Genomic DNA, 22270 nt, shown 5'->3' on the forward strand with positions numbered 1-22270 from the left:
GAAGAGCAAAGGAAATACCTGTTGTGTTGCTGGTCAGCCTAACCTCCCAAGAAGTGGATGCCATAGGATTTAAAGAGAGAGAACCATAGGGAGACCGGCAGGGGGAGGAAGCAGAACTCGAATTCGACATGGGCAAATTCAAAGAGGATGTGATTCCACAACCCCCCTCTCCGCAATCTCAAGAGCAACAACAGGAGGACCCCATCTGTGGAGAGACAAGCCGCACTTAAAGAGAGACAGAGGAAGCTAGTTGAAGAAGCCAGGAAGGATTTAATGGCCAAGCCAGCAGTGCAACCATCCACACCCCTCCCACCTTGCCCTGATGATATCCCAGCTGGATTCCACGCAGAGCTAGTGGTTTGGGAGGGACTAGAAAAAGAAAAGAATCCATTCATCTTTAGCTTTCTCCTGCCCAACAGCCTACGGAGGGGAGAAGCTCAGGGTCTGTTGGGCACTAGAGGGGGTTCTGATAGGGCCTGGACTAAGTCGGCCCAATTACGAGAGGAGGTGCCAGGCATATTCAAGTTTATAGCCTGTTGCGCTGCCTTTTTCCATGTGGCAGCCGAGGCCTTGACGTGGCCGGATTGGGCCATGAGCGCCCTCACCTTGGCCTACACCTGCTCTCTACGGATCAGCCTGTCTGTGACTGCCTCGAAGTCCAGGCCCACCCCCAAGGCGTCCACGTAGCACCTGTTGTTCAGTATCTGGTTTGCGAAGTAGGGCCACCCCAGCATGGGCACACCCTTGATGAATGAATTTTTTAGGCAAGTTGGGTTTGTCCTAAATGCAACTCTTGATTAATGAATTTTTCGCATGACGACTATGCAACACGCAACCTTCTCCTAGCTACAACATAGTTAATGAAGTTCATGCAAAACTAAAGCTAGTGTTAGCTTATTTCATTTTACAAGCCATGCCACTTGCAAGTCCATAAGATCATTTTCGTGCTCTGCTATTTTTTTTCGGATAACATCCTATGTGTGTCAACTTTTCCTCATGAATCCTCACAAGGAAGATGTTGCCGAAAATGCGACATACGCTTATTCATACCATGCCTAATCAAAAATGCATTCATCAATCTCATTCCTTTGCCCTAAGTAATAGGCGTTTAGACTCATTACTTTGGAAATGCACCAAAATAGCAACATGCAGCTAATCTCTTAAGACAGACAACTCTGGAAATGCAAATGATCCAATTGCATGACATGCATCATTCCTTATCTATCGTTTATAGAGATAATTTATCAAATGCGATTCTATCACTATTACTTGAACTAACGATAAGCGAGAAATGCATTATCCTATGCTAGGTGAATTGGAAACATGCATAAGTATTTAAACATTTCTTTATGTAGAAAAATAAATTTGTGGAACCTGGGTTTGTGGCTCCGCGGTGATGTCATGTGAATGTTAGGGGAAGAACCTCCCGCAGGCACGCCTTGCGATGCTTATCAATGGCCTTGTGCTTGATGTTGTGCCTCCCAATGGTTGAATTACATCCCTTTCCCTTTACACGTCCATTTGATCCATTTTTTAGTGGACCACCACATTTCAAAATATGTTCATCCATAGGTCCATTTGATCTACTTCTGAGTGCATAACCACCTTTCTCCTTTGGTCTACTTCTCAGTGCGTAATCACGTTTCTCAATATGTCTATCCTTACATCCATTTGATCCTTTTTTGAGAGCATCATTACCTGCATCCATACATCTATCTTTATATCCATTTGGTTGATGTTTGGGGACAAATCCATTTGATGCATTCTTTTGTGCATATAACATATCCATTGGATCCGTACCAAAGTACCTCATGCATTTGAGAGCTTTGGAGAGTATGCTTGTTGACTGTTGGCAAGAAGCTTTGCAGGTCCCCAAGAATCTCTATGACAATGTTCCTCTTCGTACCCAAGATATGGTCATACTGCAGCATGTGCCGGAGGTCGATGGTCATGCAACGATGATCGAATTGAGCTGCTACAGCCTCAGTCGGCTACTCCCCCGCCGTCGTACGCTCACCGCAGAGTCCAAGAGTGAAGCGCACCATGAATGGTCGGTATTGTCTCAGCTCATTGTTGGAGTCACGATAATGGACAACTATCCCACATTTCCAGGATCTAGAGCTCTCATCATTCTGATTAGAAAGCCTCAAGTTTGAGCTATCGTCGACTGTGTGTTGGGTGCCCCCCCGGCTGTGACAACTATCCCACATTTCCCCGATCCAGAGCTCTCATCATTGTGATCAGAAAGCCTCAAGTTTGAGTTGTCGCCGACTGTGTGCTGGGTGCCCCCCCGGCTGCATGATCTTGATTTCTTGGTGGTACAAAGAGGAGAAATTGACTTGGTTCATCGTGCACAGGTCCGCACGGTAGCGGGCACCGTAAGGGTAAGCTGGAGAGTTGAACACGCTAATGTCCAGCGAGGTGTCGCCTGAGACCAAGGCATCAAGGATGATGTGCGAGGTCCAGATGTCGTACTGCCTCCATTGCGAGTCGTCACACCACCACACCCCTGGCTGGATAGGATCACTGCATTGCATTGTGATGCACATGGAGTGGATTCAACACGAGAATAAATTCCCTGGACCATGCTCTTACTGGCAAGAGGTACACAGACAGCAGCCCTATGCCTTCTATCTCTTTCTCCTCTCCCTCAGCACGATGACTCCCTCCTTCCACGGTAGTCTGTGCAGCCTTTCCTCCCCTTCTCCAAGGCTAAGGGGGGTTTTTATAGCCCAAGGGGTGGGGAGAGAAGCTCCCCAACGTGGGAAAATGCATGGCTTCCCCCCCCCCCTCATGCAGCCCACATCTCCCACCTAGCCTATCTCTCCCCACACTCCCTCTTCTCCAGCCATGCATCAGCTGGGGAAAATGGATAATAATTAAAAAAATTTGCATTAAAATTATCCATTTTGCCCCTCCCAGGAGGGTGTTTCCCCGTGGTTATGCGGATTTGAATCCCCGGACTTGATTTGCTAATGTGGAGGTCCCCTTTTTACGCGTGCGGGTTACGGATCAAACTACCGGCAATTGCAATGCGGAAGATAACCTTGCACAGGGTTTATGTGGCATGCCGGGAGTCAAGTTTGGTAATATTTCTAGCGGGAATATTACATTCTATGCTGCTCAAATTGCCAATCTGATGCCTCCATTGGCTCTGAAAGGAAGGTAAAATACCAGGACACCTGGCTAGAATTCAGCCAAATCACTCCTTCTTCATCTCCCACTTTGGAGTGTTGTTCACTGCTTAAAGCAGTAATCGCACTTAGTGCAATTTTACCAATCTCTCTTTTTACATAAAATCCTCTCAATTTAGCTGAAAGCTATATGCTTTCTTTTACATGTTATCATAATCTAGAAGTTATCTACAGTTTTATGGGTTTTTACAAGAGATAATATCTAAAATATCAAAAATTGACTAAAATCTAATGTTTTTGAACCATGGACACTAACACTAATGTCTAAAATGGCATTGGCTCTCTAAAACAATAAGAAAGCCACACTCTAGATTTTTTACGCAGGTGTGCATAGTGGCATGACATCCACCCCCTCCTAACCTGTACATCCTCTAGTATGTGCCAAAGTCTTACAGATCTAGAGTGTCAAAGAAGTATCTTCTGCCATGTCAATGTCTTCATCTTCTGCCTCTTCTTCTTCCTCTATGTCTTCATGCGCTTGAATTATATCCAAGTCTTCTAACTCATATGTTGAATTTCTCTTCATTTAAAGAGCTTTATTCTTTTTCCAGCTACGAGTATCTTTATGATGGTCCCATCTAATTTAGCCAATGAATTTGTGGCATTGTCATGAACGACATTTGCCACATACGGGCCAAACTAAAACTTTACCATCTTCCTAGAAGCAATGTATTGATTATCTAGGTTGCTATCATAGACAAGCACCCAGTCATTTTCTTGAATTTCTGTTGGCCGAAGTCAACATCGCTTATCAAATCTTCTTTTGTTCTTTAGTCTTGTTGTCTTTAGCTTCTTAATAGCTGCTTGAACATCTTCAGGCCTTCTTTCTAGCTACCATATGTGCAGAGTTAGCAACTCTTCTCTACTGATGCCTTCCTCCCAAGGTAGAAGACTCCATGTGAGAATAGATTCTTCAATTGGCATAATTGGTTGTTGTTCATGCATATGTTTAGCTGGCATATAACCAATCACTGTACTGTGAGTAGTCTGGTTAGCCCAGAATGCAAAAGGTAGCCAATTGAGCAAATAAGTTGCATGCCTCATCAAATCCAATTCTCCTCTATCTATAGTTACCTTGCCAACACAGCCATATCTACAAAATACTTCTTGAAGTAAAAAGTGACAAATAGCTTGAGTGGTCTTGGTTGTTAAAGCTTTACCTTCAATTTGATTGGTTAGATCTTCACTTGAAGCACTAAATACTGCATATTCCATATCCCTATAAGCATGGTTACAAGATTAATAACGCATCTATAATGTACAGACAAAGGATAAGTTGGTTGTAACCCATCTCGATGCTTGACTATAGAATACATTTGACACACATAACCGGTTTCAACAAAATGTGCTATGTTTCGATACATGCTTTGCCACCAATAGTTTTCCTTGAATTTACTAAAGGTTCCCCATATGCCTCTATGGCCAACCCACAAGCTTTCATGTACTTCCTTCATTACCTGTTGTTGTAATCTTTTGTTACCTAAAACTCAGACATGTGCTCCTTTTTTCTTCTTTGCGTGCTTCCATAGATGCCCTTCTTTAATAAAAAAGCCATAAGCTTTCCTCTTGCTTGAACTCTTCATCAGTCCAAGACTCCTCCTTCTTCATTGTGCTCAAATATTGGTAATTTTTAGCCAATCTTCTTCAAGGAAATGAACTAGAAGTTGAGCAATGCAATGAGCATGTTGGCTACTAGTTGACCACCCTTCTTCCATAGAAAAATCTTTGATCTTTGTTGCTGTATGTTGATTTACAATAGTATCTTTTCCTGTTATTAATATACTTAATGTTATACCATTTAAAAAATCAGCTTCACCTGCAAGATTTAGCTTTGGGTTTGTATATGCAGCAACTAAAAAGATACTTTCAGTAGCCACGGAATGAAATTCAGCAAGTATAGGTTCTTCAACTTCATCTTCTTCCATCAACTCTTCTTCATTGTCATATCTTGCACGTGATAGCATATCAACAACTAGATTCACATTTTCTGCAATATGCTTTAATTCGGGGTTGAGAGATTTAATATATGCAATCCATCTTAGCATAACAATGTCGGGTGTAGAGCAGTTGGCAATCATGCCCAAGAGTGGAAAACAATTAGTTTCTACCACTACAGAAGCGCCTATAAAGTATTCACGATCACACTTTAATGTTGTTACAACTCCCCACAATTCCCTTTTTACTTTTGCATACTTCTTTAACGTTCATTGAGAACCTTTGCTCCAAAATGAATTGCATATCTATTACCTTCAAGGTCTTCTTGGCCAACAACCCATCCTATCCTAATGGGACTTGTATCCACAGTAAGGATGATGGGTTGGCCATTTGAATAATCAACCCTTTTAAGAGTGGGGGACTAAAATTAACAACTTCTTTAGTTTACGTACAGTAAGAGTATGCTCTTTTTCCCAAGAGAATCTTTGGCCTTTTCTTAATAATTGATAAAGATTTTCGGTGACGAGCAAAATGTGGTATCCATATGAGATAGAATACACATGCGCTAAGAAATCTTCTCACCTCTGAGATATTTGTGAATTTTTCTTGCATTCTTCTCTGATGATGGCATCTATCTTGATTGGTGAAGGTTTACGTCTGTAGGGGCCACATAGATGTCAGACCACTATGACTTCTTCTACTCCAAAAATCGACTTAGCTCCAGAAAGAGTAAGATGTACCTCTTCTAGCCTTGTCAAAATCATGTCACAATCATGAATATGGTTAACTACAAATGTCTTGTATCCATCTTCATCAAGCTCCTCATTCTTTTCATTGAATTCACATCCCTTGATAAGTACATCAACAAAATGTGGAAGAGTAAGTTATGGAATAAAGTCCCTTAAGACTTTGTGCATGGCATTCATCATATGGGCTACGAAGTTTGTTGCACCTTGTGGTAGAGTGCACATGCAGACCAATCCAAGAGGTGTCTTCATTGTGGTAATGTCTCGACTTTCTAATGAAAGCTGAAATTGGTCATATATTGAATATAGGTCGCCCATAGAATAAATTTCTCTAGCTGAAAAAGCTTTAGCAAACTCGTCAACAATTGGACCCGAACCAATATTTGGGATTTGTGACACGATTAACAAGCTATAGATCTTGGATGAATCGTAAATATCCATTTTTCTTGGGTACGATAAACCATTGATTTGAGGAAGGTGCTAAAGAAGGTTCTAAATTCTTCATTGTGAACTTCTCATTTAGAAATTCCAATAATTTGGGCAAATGTGCCCTTGGAATGGGAATGGGCTTGAGGTTCTAAGGCATATTTGGGACCATAAAAATGACCATAGAAGCCACGATATTTGGATCCACACAGTCTATTTCACTTGGTTGAAATGCAAAAGCTTTTCCATGTTTCATTAGCATTTGCATAAAATAGTATTTAGTGAAAGAAAAAAAAACACCTATTTTGAGCTTTTTAATGCTTTCAGATGTAAACTTGTGACTAATGTTGAAAGGATCACGAAGACTTGGTTGATTTGTTGTCCTATTAGCGAGCCCTTTACTTTTAAGAGGCAGTGGGACTGCCACATGCTTGACTTTCTTATCCACTGTCTTGTATTTTGTCTCCACTTGCACTTTAGTCTTGTTGAGTAAACCAATATCTTCCTGCTCAACAAATTCTTGAATTGTCTGATAAAAATCCAATGTACGTACTTCTATGGATTGATTTTTAGCCAGATTTTCTGTATGAGCAGTTGCATATATTTCAGTCAATGTGTTAGTAGTAATCAGTCCAAAAAACATACCCAACATATCTTCATTTTCAGCCATCATGTCATAAGTTTTCAGCTCCCTTTTTACATGAAATAAATATTTTCTTTCAGCTTTAGTCATGTCTGGAAGAGACTTATAAAAGCCCATACTATTGGTTGTACATACATACAGATTTGCTAGAGATACAATTTCTGTAGGATAAGGAGGTTTAATATTTTTACATGATGCACTCCCATAGCCTCCTTTTATTGCAATGCAGTCCGAAAACCCTTGAATTCTCGGGCATTAGGAGGCACATGATAATCATGCAATCGATCTCTGTTTCGATAATGGTTAACACACACAGTAAAAAATTGGACAACTTGTTCATTATCCTTACTTCAGATTCGAGCATAGGAAGAACCATCATTAAGAGCTTTTGTTTCCAAGTGGGCTTCAGAAATGTAAGGTTGCCCAAGAATGATAAGGTAACTACAAGAGTCTTGAACAAAAAAGTGAAATTTGTCTTTTATGTCTCCAATAATTACCTGCACATTAGGACATGCAGCATATAACTCTCCAAAAGAGTTGTTTGCAGCTCTCATTCGCCAACCTGAATTAATTGGGCCATCCTCTTGTGGGAGCTTTCACTCAACCGCCAAGACCCATGGACCGCTTATTATTTCGATCGTTCCAAGCGAGCTCTAATGGCTATCTCTCACCTAGCCGACGCGCCGTCAATCCTACGAGTGTAGTGAGCTTACCTTGATGCTTGATGGAGTGCCCTCCTCTCTCTTGTACTCCGGTAGCTCCACGATTCTTGATGCTAGCTCAAGCATCCTCAATCCTCCTCCATCTCCAAGCTCCATCCTCCATAGCGGTGCACACAAGAGAAGAGAAAAGAATAGAAGAGAAGAAGAGAAGGGGAGATGGTGAAGAGCTTCACCCACTTGATCCCTCACTCCCACAAACTCACTCCCTCACACTCTCACACTCTCACACTCTCACACACTCTCTCTCAAGAGCACACACAAGTAAGAAGGAGAGAAGAAGAGAGGAAGAAGAAGACTCTTTTGCCACACACCAAAAGAATGAGCTTCTTATTCACTTTTCAACTTTATATACAAAGCCCTAAATCCTTTTTGGGCGGTCATCCCCTTTTCCTTTTTTTACATGGCCGATTGTAGCCTAGGCCGTTTTTTCCATTTTTCACGATTCTAATACATCATATTCCCAAATAATGTGTACACTTTGCACAGGAGCGAGCATGGCGCTGTTTTACAAGGATTCGGGAGTGCTTCCACATTTTAATAATGCACCTTTTACTATTTTGTTGTCTTGGGGTGACATTGAGACTTTTTGAGGATCGTGCCCGAACATTTAAATTTTTCAGGGTCTGATTACCGGGCAAGGTGCTTTTTTTTGCTTTTATCCTACGCCTTTTTTGCTATTTTATTTTTTCCATTTTCCGCTCCTCTGTGCTGCGGGAAACACGGTAACATTACCCCTCTCCTAGCCAAGTGCCAGTCTCTTGGCACTGTGGTGGGAAGTAGTGGCTAGTTAGGTCTGCTACTAGGTGGAACTGGTAGATGGATGACACTGCTTCCAAGGTGATTATGTGAATGAGAGGTGATGGAGTTTAATGACGATGACCAGGAGAGATTCCGGCGTGCTTTAGGCTTCATGAAGATGCTCGACATCTTACACATAGTTGTTGCATCCATTATGTAGTCGGTCATCCCTTGAGTATTAGAAACGCTTGAAGCAATAAGCAATCTCTTAGGAGGATGGTATTGGAGGGATTTATCCTGGAGAAGCCTCCCCCAAACTCTGCCTTGACAATGATATGGTTTGTCTTCGCATTGAAAATCTGTGTCTTTGATTTGAAGATCTTTGTCTTTGAGTTGAAGGTCTTCAGTGCTGCGTTGAAGATCTTTAACCTTGCATTGAAATTATTCAGGCTTATGGAATCAATAAGTGATCCGTAGATCTTGAGGCGTTGGGCATGCATCTTTGGAAGATGAGGTTCCAAGATCTATGCCAATGGTAGGTCTATTACTGAGTACTCATTTTGCTTGATTTGGTTCAATCATGGTAGCCATCAGCAGGCAGATGGTTGGTGGCATAAAGCACGTTGGTCCGTCCACTTCAATGCTGCGTTGAAGATCTTTAACCTTGCATTGAAATTGTTAAGGCTTATGGAATCAATAAGTGATCTGTAGATCTTGAGGCGTTGGGCATGCATCTTTGGAAGATGAAGTTCCAAGATCTATGCCAATGGCAGGTCTATTACTGAGTACTTATTTTGCTTGATTTGGTTCAATCATGGTAGCCATCAGCAGGCAAATGGTTGGTGGCATGAAGCACGTTGGTCCATCCACTCCAATGCAAAAAAGCTCCTGAAAGAGTAGCAATGGTATCATGTCCGGCATATGGAACATATTTTGGTCATTCAAGGATGCTGTGGGTGATCTTCTTTAGTTGAGTAGCCAGTTCTTGAAACTCGAACATAACTTGCAAGAAAAGTTGTGCACTCCCTAAGGGGTGTGTCTGCCTCTCCATGTAGTGCGTGGTGCCCGTGGCAGTGGAACTGGGAGATGGGTCTAACCTTGGGCAAGCCCTTGGTAATGTCCACACTTGAGGACCCAGTTCATATGTCGTTGGAGGTGTGGTGCAAGTCTTAGGGTGACAAGTCTAAAAGTCTTGCCCTTGATGTGCCCTAAGCGTGAAGTGGGGAAGGGGCTAGGGAGAACCCTAGGTGTAGTGATTGTGGTGTACGACGAGGCGAGGGGGAGTTGCAAGCGGATCTTGCGAAGGTCTCTCTCTCTTATCTTTGCTTAATAGTAGATGCATCCCTTGGCTTTGCTATGCTTTGCTGTTGTCTCTTCTTTCCAGTTCACCCTTTTCTTTTGTTGCCTTGTGGCTTTTAAATAATAATAATAATAATAATATAAAGAGGCGTATACATAGATGCATGCGATACAAGGGCATGACGAGAGTATAATCCTTGTCATCCGAATGGCGGGTAGGGGATTGTGGAGGGTGGGGGGCCTTGTGAAGGAATCTACGAATCAGCAAGTAGCCCTTGATATTGAGGCGGGTTTTGAGAGTGATGGTGGAAAGGAAGGGGTGGTTTCACTGTGTGAATTTGCTATCGCTCATATCCTCAAGCAGTGCAACACAGAAGGATGAAAAAAGAGTAGCGCGCATCATGAGGTGAGTCATGGTGCTGCTGTCTATGGCGTTGGGGTCGAAGAAAAGGGGTGGGAGGTGGTGTTCTTGAGGGGCAGACTCTTGGTGGACTAGGACCCTAATTAGTTTGAGGTAATTACAAGTTGTTATGAAGGCGGGGTCAGGACAGGAGGTGAACTCACTAAGGAATCTATCTATAGAACTGTACAAATTAGGGAGGGTAAATACAAGGGCATCCTTATAGAAGGTGCTATTGGCATTATAGATGATGGGAAAGTCGAACCTGCCGTGGATGGACGGATTAGAATCCACGTCTACCCTTCGAGGACATGGCATGAAAATGGGGTCGTTTCTCTCAGAAGGGAGGGTGTTACAAAATACCATCTAAGCGTGACATCAAAATGCATCTTCTCCAGGTGGGTTGGCATATCGCCTTCAACCGATCTAGGCACCTAGAGGACTTTATCCTGCCAAAATTCGTGGTCCTCGGCTCCCCAAGCAGTTGGGTTGGCCTCTCGCTCCGCTAGCCACTTGTCCCTGAGCCTTGCACCCATAGCAATTACGCCGTTTACAAATTTAATGGGCATTACTCTGTTTAGTGTAGCAGGAAGCTCAAAGCTCAAGTTGAAGGAATTGCGGGCACATTCCTGCTGTTCCCAGATAATCAACTCTGTATGGAATTCAGCGAGGAGATTCTTAGGGCGCAGTGGGAGAGGGGCAGGTTATCTTGGAACAAATCTAACGTTCAGCTTTTTCCTTGCCTTCTCTACCATTTCTCTCTTGTGCTTAGCCAGGGCTGCTTTCCTCTCAGCGGATGTATCCGTGGGTTGCACTTCATCTTGTTGTGGAGGAGGGGGTGGTGGGACATAGTCCTTCTCCTGAGGTCCCAGATCAAACTCTAGTTCACCCCCTTCTACTTGCTCATCTTCTTGCGCATTCTCTTCTGTGAAGCCGAGTTCTTCGATTTCCTGCACCGTCAGGCCTACCTGTGCAAGATATCTTCTTTACTCCTCCAGGCTCTGCAGTGGGCATCCTAGCTGCAATGGTACGTGCAAGCCTGCCGTTAGGGCTCTGTGTGCAACGATTAGCTTCCAGCTGATCATTGGCTTCGTTTTCTTTCGTTTTGGTGGAGTGGAGCAGCGTGTTGAGGAAGGTGTGCTGCTGGGCTATCATAGAGAGCTGGGCAGCCTTTGCCTGATTCTCAGCCAACACTCTATCTCCTTCTGCTTTGGCCAGTTGGCGTGCTAGGTCTCGTACTCTCCTTTCGTTGTAGTCAGCCCATTCTTTTGCTCTCTTTTCCATATCCTCTAGGCTCTCCCCCTGATGGAGGGTCATATCAATGAGTTGATGCTGCTGGACCTCGAGCTCGCGGTGTAGGCGGGACTGCTCTTGATGTTCATTGGCGATCTGTGCATTGAGCTGGTCCAGCTTCACCTGCATCCTTCACACCTGCTCTCCTCTTAGCTGGTCCAGCTCTGTAGTCTCCGGTCTAATCTTCTCAAGCTGGTTTTGTGCCTCCAAGTTGACTGGAGCGAGCTGGTCCTTCTTGTGCCGTAGGTGAGCATTGGTCTCCCTCTCTCCGTTGAGGCGATCCATTAAGATTTTTCTTCTTCCCTCCTAAGCAACATCATGTTCTTTGAGGGCTTTTGATTCTTCTGCATCTTTATTGCTGGCTTCTTCCTTTAGCATAGCAATCTCTCTTTGGTATTCTATTATTTGCTTTGTTTTCTCTAGCTGGAGAGCGGCTCATGATTCTCGCTCTATTGCTAGCTCCTCCATGGTTGTTCTCTTTTCTTCCTTTGTCTTTTCTAGCTACGAGAGTAGCTCCTTAACGTATTCATCGTATTGGCTTGCTGGAGGTGGGGGATGGGACATGGTGGCGGTGGTGACAATGGCTTTTATTTTTTGTCTTTTAAACTCTGACCTTGGCTCCATATCAGTCGTGGCTACCCTCTTCACTCCTGACGCTGGGGTGGCCACGCCCGCTTCTCTTGCCAACTCCCTTTCCACTAGGAACTGCAGCCAAGTGACCATGTTGCTCTCATCGACTTTTGGAGTGGAGCCTTGGATGGCGGTGGCAGTGGGCGTTGTCATGATGAGAGTGGCTGGTGTAGAAGGTACGAAGAGAGGGGGAGTTGGCATCATTGGTTCTTTGCCTTTTCCTTCTGCTGGGGGCAGGGGCGCGATTTCCGGCACACTGGTACTCGAACCAGGTGCTTTTGTTCTGTGCGGGCTCTTTGTGCCTTCCTCGTCTCTTTTGTGCTGCTCCTCAATGGAGCGACGGGTGGCCAGCACTATTTCTTCCTCTTCCTTTCTTTTCAACTCCTCTTTAATCTTCTTTTTTCTCTCCTCCTCATCCCTGAGCGACTCCCTTCAAGCCCTCTCCAGATCTTCCTTTTATTTTTTCTTGCGCTCCTCTTCCCTCTTTCCATGCAGGTCTTTTGTTCTTTGTTCTAGGTACCTCTATGGGCTACCTTGGGACTCTCCCTCTTCGTCTTCGTCAGTCTCCGTTTCATCTGAAGACCTACACTGCTCTTCTATGTGAGGTGGGGATTGTGACGGTGACTCGTCACTTTCTTCTTCACCTCCCTTTTTATCTTCTTCTTCCCGTCCTTGCCCTAGTGCTTCTTGGATTATGGTAGTAAGGACGCCTCCAAACCTATGGTTGAGGCTTTGGAGGATGATGCCTTGCGTGTTGATCGGGATGATGGGGATTCTCCTCTAGCAGCTCTTCCTCCTGTTGCTAGGGCCTTAGCCAAAGCCTCTATGGTTCTCCTCACAAACCCATTCAGGTTTACCTTGTCTAGTGATTTTGCCGCAATGCTGTCGAGCAGAGGCACGTTGATCTGACTCATTATGCTATTGTACCTCTGGCTCGAGAACAAAGCATGCACCATTTTTTCTTGCAGCTGGATGTTTGGGTTTGGGATGTCTGCCAAGATAATGCCATCGTTGGTATGGACCTTCACCTTGTCCATTCCCAACATGGCGTAGACGTCCCTCTTCGGCTCTCTTTCCACCTTATTTGGCAGCCCCAGCGCCATTTCCACCAACTTCGGGGTCAGCTCAATCTATACTTGCCGGGTGGGTTTATTCTCGAGCACCGTGATGGTGCCTCTGTTTCTGATAAAGGTGCGCAAAAAGTTGGTGCACTGGGTGTAGTCCACCCTCTAGCCCACTGCATCTAGGTATTTCTACAGATGGCACTGGTCTATAATCTGGCGCACTGCTAGCTCTTCGATGGCCACGTCTTCAAGGTTGAAGATGTGACGGAACTTCAATTGGTTAAAGGCTCTAGTCTCCACCGTGAGGCCGTACTTCGCTTGCTCCTCCTCCGAGAAGGGGAGCTTGCCAACCTTGCCCTGGCTTGCCATGATCGATGCCTGCAAGTTCAGCCATTTCCACCATTAGTGCTTTTTTACAAGTTAACTTGCTGAAAGAAGAAAAGCATAACATATTTTATTGATCTAAAATATTTTGAGTATAGCCTTAACTTTTTCTTTCAGACTTTTACCATTACATTTTACCGTTGCATTTCAAATTTTATTGACATTTCATACTTGGTTCACTTTTCAAATTCCACCTTACCCCCTCCCCCTTTGGAATGAGAAGAATCCGTCCTAGGATTGGAGGTTGAGAGGACAAGGGCGTTCAGCATAAAGAGCGTCAGGCTATTTGTGCAGGAGCCAAGCATAGAAGTTGGGGTTGTACTCTAGCTGAGCTTCACGGTCTAATTCGAATGGACGGATACCCACGTGCATGATGTATGTCAAAACATCGGTTAGGAGATCGCCAGAATTGACCCGACTTGCAATGTGGAGCTCTTTCTCTGTTAAGAGGCGGTCAAGGTAGGGATGCCCCTTGATGTGCTCTTCCATGGGTCGGCCACGAAGAGTAGTTAATACTTGATACGAGGTTGGCGCGATGCAGGTAGGATCGTACTCTGCTATTTTGATTGTGCGGCGCTGCTCAGCGTTGGTCATTATGCGACACCCCTCAACTTCCCATTGCAGCCTAAGAGTGTACCAATGCTTAAAAAACGTGGAGTCACTATCAGCAAGCTTGGATAACTCGCTGATTTCTTGATCAGTGATAGTAGAAGTGGTTCGCTGATCGTAGGATGTGATGAGACGTTGTTTAATGGCTTCCTCTTTGGAGATCTCACTGTTGAGCAACTCAGCAGCAGCCAGTAGAGCGAGAAGCTTTTGCAAATGCGAATTCAAAAGTCTCCCAAGAGCAAGGCATATTGCGCACTTCTATTGCAAAGGGTTCTTCTAATAGGCCTAAGTCCAAGCGGTCATAGCTAAGGGCTAGCGACATGAAGGTGACATCCAGTCATTTAATGCATTCCACACATCATCCCCGGTGTCCTCAACAAGGTCAGCGGTGGCTAGCACTAGAAAGGATTTTCATTCATAGGAGGCGTGAGGCCAACGGATGGTCGAGGTTTGCTAGAACTAGAGGCCTTGACAATACAGAGTTGTGGTTAGGAGTTTCCTTGAGCCTGCAATTGGGCTGTTTGGAATATGGGTGGATTAGGGTCAGCCACAACACATGGACTACTGCATTCATGTTTACTTTGGGGAGTCAAATTGACTTGGTCGGATGATGCCTCCTATGTCGATGGTTGTTGCTTAGGCCGATAGGTCTGTGCGACTCTCTTGGGCCGAAGTGTAGATGAGTCGGATGGCTGGGCATCTAAGAGCATTGTAGCTTATGGTTTTGAGGTTTTATGGGACGTGGGCTGATCAAGCTTGAGGGTGGCGTATAAATAGTGCCTCTGGCTATGGGGGCCCTAGGGATCCACAGCCAGGTATTTCCCTTGTAGTAGCCTTGCGTATGCAAGAGGGATTTAGGGACCCATCTTTGCTTGATCACATGGCGCTTCTTGTGATTGCATCGTGGCCTCCTAGGTTTAGAGTTCTATGTCTTATGAGGATAGGAGCATCGACTCCTAGGCAATTGTTGCGGCTGTTTAGGCATCCATTGAAAGCGAGGCTGTTGGGCCTTAGCTTTGGCTACTATGGGTTGCGGTTTATGGAAGTCGGGGAGTGGCAACCGCGCACTATCCCCCTCCTTAGTCCTGTCTACGGATGTTTCTACCGGTGGCTTTGTAGACGGTGATGGTGTTGCGCAACCCTTGCTAAAAGCTGTGACAATGCGCACATTGCCTATTACTAGGTGGATGCGTTGTGACTCATAATCAATATTGCAGTGAGTCTGTTTTTTGAAGGTTCGTCCCAATAGTGACTCCGTGCCTGCATTTGTAGCACTTGGCAATATGTAAAAAAGCATTGGAATAATCTCATACTCGATAGAAACGGTGACCCTACACTTGCTGAGAAGTGCGTATGAGTGGGCCCCATATGGGTTTAATTTGGTAGTTGTGGATTGAAGTAGTGGTTTTCCAAGTTGGATTCAGTGACTATGGGTTAAGACATTGAAGTCTGCTCCCCCGTTGATCAAGGTGTTGAAAGCGCATGTTTGCTTGGCAGTGACTGTGATACGGAGGTAAGGGGGTTCTACGGCTTCCTCATCCTCTTCATTGATTTCGGTGATTGTAGCTACTCGTACTTTGACCAACGGTTCTAACAATGGTGGCTCATACCAAGGATGCGTGGGAGGATAGTTCTTCTTGACACGACTGCCATTGAAGAAGCCTATTCCCTCACCGTCTAGTGTCTCAAGCTCGACATTACTGGTTTGGCTAATCGCACGAACCTTGAAGGGTGTGAGAATCCTGAATTTCATTTTTTGCTTATGCCCCTTAACTTAGTAAAGGAGCACTAAGTCACCCTGTTCAAACTCGCACTGCTTGATATGCTTGTCAAACCAGCTCTTGCGTCGGGCTTTCTCACAGATAAGTGCATGGGTGGCTAGAAGATGAATCTCTGATAGGTGTTCAAGCTCGACCAAGTGTTGTGTCCATGCCTCCTTCCCTTCCCATCATTCTTGAAGTGCTATTCTCAGGCTAGGAACGAAGAATTCTAATGGTAGAATTGCCTCAGTTCTATAGGTCAGCCTAAAGGGGGTTTGGCTGATAGCCATTTTATAAGCTGTGCGGTAGGCCCACAAGGCTGCCATCAGCTTGTTGTCCCAATCACTACGTGAGGCTGAGACTACCTTAGTCAGAACATTGATCAGAATCTTGTTAGTTGATTCTGCCTAGATATTCGCCTAAGGGTAGTATGGTGAGGATTTGCAATGGATAATGAGAAAGGTGGATAGAAGATGTGCTATCACTTCGTTGATGAAGTGTGTGCCTTGGTCACTAACAAGTTTGATGGGACAGCCGAAGCGCGAGATCACTTGCTCCCATAAGAACTTGACAGTCGTCCTAGTGTTGTTTTTTCATGTGGCTCTTGCCTCTGTCCATTTTGTGAGGTAATCCGTGGCCACGATGATGTACTTGGTTTGTGAAGACTACGCCGCAGGACTGATGGACCCTATGAAGTCAATTCCCCATTTTTCGAAGGGTTGGTGAGTAATAATTAGGATCAACTCCATTTGATCTTTACGAATCGGGACTTTTGTCCGTGACACTCATCACAATGCTTGACGAATCGCTTGGCATCACGGAAAAGTGTGGGCCACCATAGTTGAGACTGCAGCACCTTCCGTGCTGTCATGTCTCCACTAAAGTGTCCTTCCGCAATGCCATTGTGCGCCTCTGAGAGCACATCATGCATCTCATGCTCACATACGCATCTACGTAGCAATCCGTCTTGCCCCAGCCTATAGAGTTGGCCTATAATCAGCTGGTAGGGTTGGATTTTCAGGATCAAGCATCTAAGTCGGGCTTTTTCTATTGGTTGCTCAGGTAGTCCATGCTCGAGAACTTGGACTATGTTGTTCGCCCAATATGGCGTTAGATCAGCCCTAAATAAGTCTCTCTCGTTGGACAGGTGGAATAGGTGGGCCTCGGGCAACTCGTCAACGATGCCTTGTCCAGCGGCTTCTCCTATGGGGATGCGTGACATGTGATCAGCCATGTAATGTTGTTTTCCCTTTCGTACTACCGCGGAGAAATCGAACTCTAGAAGTAGGAGGAGCCATCGAGCTATGCGCCCTGTAGCACAAGGTTTGTTTACTAAATAGAGCAGGGCTTGATGGTCCACGAAAAAGATGAAGGGTGTGGCCAATAGATAATGCTGCTATTTCGGTCTGCTAGCAAAGCTCATTGGATAATCTAAGTTGTACTCACCAGGTTGGCACAACACTGCCCCCACGGCAAACTTAGAAGCATCGATGTGCACGTGGAAGGTAATGGTCCAATTTGGGGCTCGTAGAATTGGACCTCTTATTAGAGCCTTTTTCAATTCTTCGTACACTCGTTGGCATGCCTAAGTCCACTCGAAGACAATCAGTAGCTTGTACAATGGTTTGGCAATCAGCATGTAGTTCAGTACAAACCGCCGATAGTATCCTGTATGGCCTAAGAAGCATTGAACTCCCTTGTAATTAATTGGGGTGGAAGGTCAACAATAATCCTGACCTTCGAGAAGTCAGTGGCAATGCCGTTCTTCGACACCACGTGTCCTAAGATGCATTTGTACTTTACCCAAAACTGGCACTTCAAGGGGTTCAAGGAGAGACGATATAAGTGACACCGTTCAAAGACCCGAAGGTGGCAGGGGCATTGGTCAACCCGAAGGGCATGACTATGTATGCAAAGACGTCCCTCTCAGTGGCAAAGGTGGTCTTGTGCTTGTTCGCAGGATGCACTTGCACCTAGTTGTACCCTGAGAAGCCATCCAAAAAACTGTAGGCTTCCTTACTGCCACCATCTCGAGCATGTGCTCGATGTATGGCAATGAATAGTTGTCTCTCTTCGTAGCAGCGTTCACCTTCTTGTAATTGACGCATACTCGGATTTTTCCATTCTTCTTCATCACAACGACTATGGGTGATACCCAATCTGTGTGCTCAATTTCGTAAATGAATCCAGCTCTCATTAGCTTGTCAATTTCCTCTTTGACAGCATGAGTATGTTTTGGATTCATAGGATACGGTCGCTACTTGGCCGGCGTTGCGTCCAACGCCATGGGTATGTTGTGAGTCACAACACTCGGATCTACCCCTTGTAGCTCTTCTAAGGACTAGGCAAACACGTCTATATACTTTCACAAGAGAGTGACAAGACTCGTTTCTTCTTTACCAGTCAAGTCGTTGGCAATGAACACTGGTCGGGGTGTTTCCTCTTCCTGGGCTAAGTCTACCTCCTTGATTTTGGCTTGTCTCTCGATTGTTTCGCTCATTTGCGCTTGACGTTTCGCACCTAAACAACTACTACCCTATCCCATTTTTTGCATTTCGTGAAGCGTTTAGGGAGGTCTTGCGGCTTTTGTTGTTCTTTTGTTCGTGTATCCCTGGGTTGCTTTGCCTTTTCTTGCCTTAACCGTCTGTGCCTCAGGTGGATGGGTAGGTCCCCCTTGGTACGTCTTGTCGTGGGCGGCCTAGGGATCTCTGGATCACTATCTGAACTATCTTCCTTTAGCCTTATAATTTTTTTTATAAAACCTGACATAAATCCTTATAAAAAATTTTAGAAACCCTAACGTGGGTTCATTTTTGAAGGTTGCACAGGTGACGGCTCTTTAGGCAGTGTTCAGGAATAAAAAAAATTATAAACCTGACATAAATCCTTCTTGTCTTAGGCTAAAGGGGTTTCGTAAAATTTGAACCATCCAAAACCATTACGTTCCAACTTGGGTCGGTCCAAATTCCTTCATTCTAAAAATTCAACCGGTCTAATTTCCTTTTAGATGAATATTTAAAATATCTAAAAGGGAATTCAACCGGTCTAATTTCCTCAATATTTAGAATTAGACCGGTCTAATCACTTTTTTTCTATTATTTGAAATGATCTTTATTTCAAATTTTTTCTTGAAATTTTTTGATTAATTATCTCTTATACCTTAGAGATGAAAACCCTTATTACCATTAAGAAACTTAATCTACATTACTTATCTAAAATTTCAATAGTAAAAAACAAATGCATAGAGGTTGTTTCTATGTCTCTTAATGGGTTTATGGCCTCAAAGAAGTATATACATCATAAGCGCAAAGATAAAAGAAAGTAAAAGAAAAGAAGTGTAATCTTAGAAGAAACAAAAAGAAAAAAAAGACATGAAAGAGAACGTCATGAAATACAAGCAAAACCAAAAACAAAAAAGATTAAAAAAACAAGCATATTTTATTGAAAGCAACCATGATACCAAAAAGAGAAAACAAAACTATTACATGAAAGAGAACACAATGAAGTATAACCATAATTGAGCAAACATGGTCTAAAAACAAATATGAAAGCTTTCCACGCAAAAGATAAAAGCAACCAAGGAAAAATCAAGTTTAACATAGAAAAAGGACTAAACGTAGAGGAAAAAATACAAATTTTACATTTTAAAAATACAATAAACACATAGGAGAAAAAAAGAAATTGCGCCAATGAAAAAATTTAAAAATTTTAAGATAACAGAAGCACAAATAATGCACATTGGCTTCAATATCATCATAGGCCATAAAAAATCAATTGTCCCTTTGAATATGCAAAGTTATTACAAGATCAATGAGCAAATTCCTTGTGTTGTGTATAAATGTCGATGTGTTTTTTCAACCCATAAGTCCATACTCTCAATGAACTCCATATTAGTGAATTTAGAAGGCCCTTCAATAAAGATTTTCATTAATGCATCTAAACTCTTAATCTCCAAACGATTACGTAGCTTACTCTTTATCACGGTTCGAGCACTAAAACCTCTGTCATAAATAGTAATGCTTGAACGTTGGATAAGAGCTACTTGACAAAGAGTAAGAACATTACGATAAGCATCCCTCCACATATTGCTTTTTGAAACATTTGGCTTAATGTTGTTAAACCTCTTAAAATGTCAGCTAAGAAATGTAAGCAATAAGCACACTCAAATTCAGCCAATTCTTCATAAATATGCAATGTCTCTTTTTTTGTGATCTCAAGTATGACATCTAAAGACTTGCATACTCTACTAATAGCTCTATATCTACTTAACCATCTCACATAAAAATTATGCTCAAGTTGAAGAATGGGACATGCCAAATCTTGTTGCATAGCTTGCAACCCTTCTAATCTCTTTGTGCTAACATTAAAATAAGAAGCTATGATATTAATAAGCTTTTCTAGCTTTTTACAATAAGGCATCTCTTTTGCTATACTTGTATTGCAAGGGCACTACAATGTGCGACACAATGAATTGAAGTTAGAGATGGATCAACATGTTTTTTCAATATTAAGGCTTGAACACCGTTGTCGAAGGGTTTGTGAAAGCTATGTCGCAACCACAGAGGTTATTGGTCCAAGATAGAAGATCAATCAAACAAGATCAAGATTCAATTTGTGAATGCAATGTCAGAAAATGACCCTATAATCAATTTGTTCAAGCCTTTAGTCTCTTGAATGTGGCAAATAGACTTGTTGGCCTACTTCTTCGGAAAGGAAAAAGCTTGATAAGTCATAGAGAACTTCCAAAATGTCTTCACGAGTCATTTTCCCCTCTCCATCTGCATCATAGACTCTACATCTGACATGTCGATATGCCACCCCATTAGGCGAGATAGAATAAGGGCCTTTCTGGCAACATCAATACCACTCAAATCATCACGAGGATCTGGCTCTGTATAACCAAGTGACTTGGCCTCTTGCACTACAGAACTAAAAGCCCGCCCTTCCTGTAAACTGCTCATGACAAAACCCAAGGTTCCACTAAGCACACCAACAATTTGAGTTATCGGATCTTTAGAAGTCAAAAAGCGTGTCACTGCACTGATAACCGGAAGTCCTGCTCCAACAGTGGATTCAAAGCGCAAACAACGCCATTTGCTGAACAGCTTGTCATAGATCTCCAAAGTGGACGTCAGAGGTTTCTTGTTTGCTAAGACAACAAAATTACCCAAATCTACAGCTTCACTGAGCAAATAAGCACTTTCCTCACTTGCAGTACAATCAACCATTACCACACCTTTGAAGCCATGTCCTTGCTCTAAAAACAGATCATTCTTCACAGAGTTGTTACAAACTTTAACAAAATCCAGCCTGAATGGAGCGTTCGTGTCGCCAATATGTGAGCAATGACCTGTTGACCTACCCCTCCACAGCCAAGTAGAACGATTGGTATCCGCTTCAGTACAGGATTAGTCATCCTTAGCCTACTGCCCTGGCGCCTCCGCCATAGCCACACCCGAAGCCTCTGGGAAGAGCTCCTCGGCCGCAAGATCGAGCCGTCCGCCGCTTGGGATCTCGACTCTGCGAAATATGTCAGTGGAACTGAGCCCTCAGAGGGTTTCTATTCTTCTTTTGTCTACGATGAGAAGATTGTATTGCTTCTGGGTGATATGCAGTTATCAGGTGCGGCAGCAGTTGCAGTAGCATCGATCTGCGCTTTCACTACAGTGATGAATGATCATCAAATAGACCCCTTCTACTGCCTGTTTTTGTTGTTTTTTTTCTCCCTTTTAAATTCCTCAATAGCAGGCGCACGAAAGAGCAACCTCTCAAGCAATGCACAATGGTGCAAGTAAGGTAAAGTGAACCTCCTCATGACAAACAGAGCTCGCCCTGAAGGCATTGTAGAACCACGATCATCGAATGTTTCCCTTCCTTTGCTCCAACTCTTTTAAATCCTCAAAAGCATCAAACATAGACTGCCTGCTCTCACTGTTAATCCAATCCACAACCTTCCTCGCAATAATAGGATCATATGTCTTTAGTTTTTCCCCTCTTCTTCCTTTTCAAATTCGATCACACCCTTTTCAGCCTCTGCAGGTAGAGAAACAGTCGTGGAAGACTCCATTGCAGGAGAGGTCTGCAAAAGCTTCATTTTCTTAAGAGCTCAAGCTGCAATTCTCACGTCTGAGACGGAATCGGGAAGAAGCAGATGCATGAAAGCCCATCAATGCATCAAGGCGTCTCTCTCTCTCTCTCTCTCATTCATTGATTCATCCTCATGCCTCCTCTACAGAGTGAAGAGAACGCAGAGAGTGAAGAGAACGCTGAGGAGTGTGTATTGCTTTCTCGTCCGTCTTGTCATCTCATGCCCTCCTCTCCTTATTGATTGCCTCCCCCTTTTCCTATATCTTCTTCAAGTCCTCCATTTATTTCTCAAAGCGTGTCTCCTTCCCTGTCTGCTCTGTTCTGCTTTTTCCCCCCCAAT

At 43.8% G+C, this 22270-nt stretch overlaps 1 pseudogene; it reads right to left on the reverse strand.

Annotated features, from left to right (window-relative positions):
* Positions 1–20603: 20603 nt before the first annotated feature.
* On the reverse strand, positions 20604–21262 carry LOC148041399 (bifunctional aspartokinase/homoserine dehydrogenase 1, chloroplastic-like; annotated as a pseudogene).
* Positions 21263–22270: the final 1008 nt, after the last annotated feature.

This window comes from Lygodium microphyllum, chromosome 1 (assembly GCF_053477565.2).
Source record: "Lygodium microphyllum isolate KBCC chromosome 1, Lygodium_microphyllum_v1.1.10, whole genome shotgun sequence".
In the NCBI taxonomy this organism is placed as follows: Eukaryota; Viridiplantae; Streptophyta; class Polypodiopsida; order Schizaeales; family Lygodiaceae; genus Lygodium; species Lygodium microphyllum.